The sequence below is a fragment of the Rutidosis leptorrhynchoides genome, chromosome 3 (assembly GCF_046630445.1).
Source record: "Rutidosis leptorrhynchoides isolate AG116_Rl617_1_P2 chromosome 3, CSIRO_AGI_Rlap_v1, whole genome shotgun sequence".
NCBI classification, from domain to species: Eukaryota; Viridiplantae; Streptophyta; class Magnoliopsida; order Asterales; family Asteraceae; genus Rutidosis; species Rutidosis leptorrhynchoides.
In genome coordinates, this window is record NC_092335.1 from 648,936,872 (window position 1) to 648,941,806 (window position 4,935).

A 4,935-nucleotide genomic window follows, 5' to 3' on the forward strand; every position below is an offset into this window, starting at 1 on the left:
TGACATTTTGTGGCATTTCATCACGTTGACTTATTTTTCCGGCCCTTTGACAAGCATCACAGGATTTGCAAAGAAGGTGTGCGTCTTTGTAAATTGTAGGCCAATAGAATCCAGCATCATAAACTTTTCTTGTTGTTAGTTGAGGCCCATAATGCCCTCCTGTTGGTCCTGTGTGACAATGGTTTAATATTTTACTAGCTTCATCTCCAAATACACATCGGCGTATTATTCCATCTGGACAACTTTTAAACAGATGTGGATCTTCCCAAAAATAGTGTTTTATATCACTGAAGAATTTCTTTCGTTTTTGGTACGATAATCCTTTTTCAAGGAATCTACAAACTAAGTAGTTTGCATAGTCTGCAAACCATGGAATTTCTTTATAATCTATCTTCAATAGATAGTCATCAGGAAAGTTGTCTTGTATGGCCGATTCATTTAGAACTTCTAATTCGGGATTTTCAAGACGAGAAAGATGATCAGCGGCGAGATTTTCTGCTCCTCTTTTATCTCGGATTTCAATATCAAACTCTTGTAAGAGTAAGATCCAACGGATTAATCTTGGTTTAGCATCTTGTTTCGAAAATAGGTATCTAAGAGCAGAATGGTCGGTATAGACCACCGTTTTTGCTAGAACGAGATATGATCGAAATTTGTCAAAAGCAAAGACAAGAGCAAGGACTTCTTTTTCAGTAGTTGTATAGTTCGTTAGTGCTCCTTGTAACGTCTTACTAGCATAATATATAGGTTGAAATCGTTTTTCAATCCTTTGTCCTAAAACGGCTCCCATTGCAAAATCACTTGCATCGCACATTAGTTCAAATGGTAGATTCCAATTTGGTGTTATCATGATCGGCGCATTAGTGAGTTTCTCTTTAAGAATATTAAAAGATTTGATACACTCATCTGAAAAGATGAATGGAGCATCCTTTTCTAGGAGTTTATTCATAGGAGTGGCAATTTTAGAAAAATCTTTTATGAAACGTCGGTAAAAACCGGCATGCCCTAGAAAACTCCTAACTCCTCTAACATTGGTGGGATGTGGAAGTTTAGCAATTACATCTACTTTAGCTCTATCCACTTCAATTCCTTCTTTTGAAATTTTATGACCAAGAACGATGCCTTCTTTAACCATGAAATGGCATTTCTCCCAATTAAGTACTAGATTTGATTTTTCGCATCTAATAAGCATTTGTTCCAGATTAATTAGACATGATTCAAATGTATCACCGAAGACTGAAAAGTCATCCATGAAAACTTCCATGCATTCTTCTATCATGTCGTGAAAAATCGCCATCATACACCTTTGAAAGGTTGCAGGGGCGTTGCAAAGTCCAAATGGCATGCATTTGTAAGCAAAAGTACCATAAGGGCACGTGAATGTGGTTTTCTCTTGATCTTCGGGTGCTATTGGAATTTGAAAATATCCGGAAAATCCATCTAGAAAACAATAGTAACTATTTCCGGCTAATCTTTCAAACATTTGATCAATGAAAGGTAAGGGAAAGTGATCTTTTCTGATGGCGTCATTTAATTTTCTATAATCAATACACGCACGCCATCCTGTTACAGTCCTAGTAGGAATAAGATCATTTTTCTCATTTGTAATGACAGTCATGCCACCCTTCTTAGGCACGCATTGAACTGGGCTTACCCATGGACTATCAGAGATTGGATATATTAGACCTGCATCTAGCAGTTTAATAATCTCTTTCTTAAATACATCTTGCATATTAGGATTTAGTCTTCGTTGGCGTTGCACATACGTTTTATGACCTTCTTCCATAAGGATTTTATGTGTGCAATACGAAGGACTTATTCCTTTAATATCATGAATCTTCCATGCAATGGCTGGTTTATGAGCTTTCAACACAGAAATGAGTTGTGATTTCTCATTTTCAGTAAGAGAAGACGATATTATTACAGGTAATTCAGATTCACCATGTAAATAAGCGTATTCCAAATGGTTTGGAAGTGGCTTTAACTCTAATTTTGGAGGTTCTTCTATCGATGATTTATATCGATATCTGTCTTCTTCTTTTAGCATTTGAATTTCTTCTGTTGTTGGTTCATATCCATTAGCTATAAGTGTAGCTAACATTTCAGCTTCATCAATTGGTTCATTACCTTCTCCTAAAGAACATTCTCCTGTTCCTTATAATTCTGGAAATTCTTCTAATAATTCTGCATGTGCATCTATAGTTTGAATATAATAACATGTATCATCTGCAGATTGTGGTTGTTGCATTGCTCTATCAACTGAAAAGGTAACACTCTCATCCTCTATACTTAGGGTCAGTTTCTTACCGAACACGTCTATCATTGCTTTAGCCGTGTTTAAGAATGGTCTTCCTAATATGAGAGGAACTTGAGAATCTTCTTCCATGTCCAGAACAACAAAATCTACTGGAAATACTAAAGTACCAACTTTAACTAGCATGTTCTCCATTATCCCTCTAGGATATTTTATTGATCTATCGGCTAGTTGTATGCTTATTCTGGTTGGTTTCAATTCTCCAAGGTCTAGTTTAGCGTATAGTGAATACAGCATTAAATTTATACTAGCACCTAAGTCTGCCAATGCTTCTATTGAACTAAGACTACCCAGAAAACATGGAATTGTGAAACTTCCTGGATCAGATAGTTTTTCTGGTATCTTATTCAATAGCACTGCTGAACAATTAGCATTCATAGTAACAGCCGAGAGTTCTTCCATTTTCTTTCTATTTGAGATTAGATCTTTCAAGAATTTAGCATATCTAGGCATTCCTGAAATCACATCAATGAAAGGAAGATTTACACATATCTGTTTAAACATATCCAAGAATTTGGATTGCTCGGCTTCAAGTTTCTCTTTCTTCATTTTACTCGGGTAAGGAAGTGGTGGTTGGTATGGTTTAACATAAGGTTTAGCCTTAACTGTGTTATCTTCATTAACCTTTTCAACTACCGGTTCATTTTCCTTATCTTGATCAGGTTGTGATTCTTGTGGAGTAGGAATAGCTTCATCAGAAGTTACAGGTATTTCAGGTGGTTTAAGTGTTGTACCACTTCTTGTGGTAATAGCTTTAGCTGTTTCATTCCGGGGGTTAGCATTTGTATCACTAGGTAGACTTCCCGGTTTTCTTTCACCTATTAACCTTGCTAGGTTACTTACTTCTTGTTCCAGATTTTGAATAGAAGCTTGTTGATTTCTAAATGCTTGAGCATTTTGTTCATTAGTTTGTTTCTGAGATGTGAAAAACTGCGTTTGAGTTTCAACTAGCTTCGTCATCATATCTTCTAAATTCGGCTTTTTATCATCGGTTTGTTGTGGTGGTTTGTTTTGAAAATTAGGTCTTTGCTGGTTGTAAGTATTATTGGATACTTGTTGATTGCTAGGACCTTGTTGGTTGTTGTATGGAATATTTCTGTTATAATTCTGGTTTTGATTGTAAATCGGTCTTGGCGGTTGATAATTATTCTGATAATTATTTCCAGGCCTTTGGTTTATGTATGAAATATTCTCTCTTTGTTCCATTGTTAATTCAATACTGAGACAATCTTTTGTCAAATGTGGTCCTCCACACTGCTCACAACTAATTCGTATTGAGTGAATATCTTTAGTCATCTTTTCCATTTGTCTCTCCACAGCATCTATCTTTGCGGAAATGGAATCTAAGTCATAGCTAGAATCGGCTCTTGCTACTTTAGATGATCTAACGATATCTTTTTCTTGGTGCCACTCATGTGAGTGGGAAGCAGTGTTATCAATAATTTTGTAAGCATCAGTTTCAGTTTTCTTCATAATAGAACCACCAGCTGCTATATCTATGTCTTTCCTTGTAGTGATGTCGCATCCTTGGTAGAATATTTGTACTATTTGACAGGTGTCTAAACCATGTTGCGGACATCCTCTTAACAACTTTCCATATCTTGTCCATGCCTCATATAGAGTTTCATTTGGCTTATGTGTAAACGTAACAATTTCTGCTTGAAGTCTTACGGCTTTAGATGCAGGAAAGAATTGTTTAAGAAATTTGTCAACTAAAACGTCCCATGTATCGATCGCCCCTTCAGGTAACGATTCCAACCAATCTTTGGCTTCTCCCTTTAAAGTCCAGGGAAATAACATGAGATATATCTGTTCATCCTCCACTTCTCTTATTTTAAATAGTGTGCAGATCCTATTAAAGGTACGTAAATGTTCATTTGGATCTTCCTTCGGCGCACCACTAAATTGGCATTGATTAGTCACCATGTGTAAAATTTGTCCTTTGATTTCATAATCTGGCGCATTAATGTCTGGATGAGTAATTGCGTGACCTTGGCCAGTGCGTTTAGCTCTCATTCGGTCTTCCATACTTAAAGGTTACAGATTCTCCATAATTGAATTTGTTGAATCGGAATCACTAGAGGATTCTGATTTAATGGTTCGTTCCTCAACAATCTCTGTTTGAATGATTGGTGATTCCGGAGGAAAGTTTAGTGGTTCAGGATCTACGAACCGTTCCTGAATATTTTCCGGATTCTCAATTGTGAGGTCGGGTTCAAAAAATGGATTATCGGAAATTTGAACTGAAGTACTTGGTCGACTGGATGACGATTCTAAAGAAAAATCAACGGCAGTAATATTTGCTAAATGTCTCGATCTAGTTACAGGTGGTGAACATACAAAAGGTGGTGAACGTCTTGCTCGGTGCATTCACTGAATATCCTATTAGTTTTTAAAAGGAAAGAAAAATTATAATAAGTTATCCAATCAATAGACTTTTCTGATTTTTCCCACGTTTCGAATAGCCAAAAGATGCAGCAGAGGGGCAGGATTCGTTTGGTCTCAATATAATTGAGGACTGTTTGGCTCCAATAACCCGATCCACGTACAAATTCAACTATTACTACGAACCAGAAAATTTTGATGTCTATCAATTTAACCACTTAAAATAAATTTTCGTA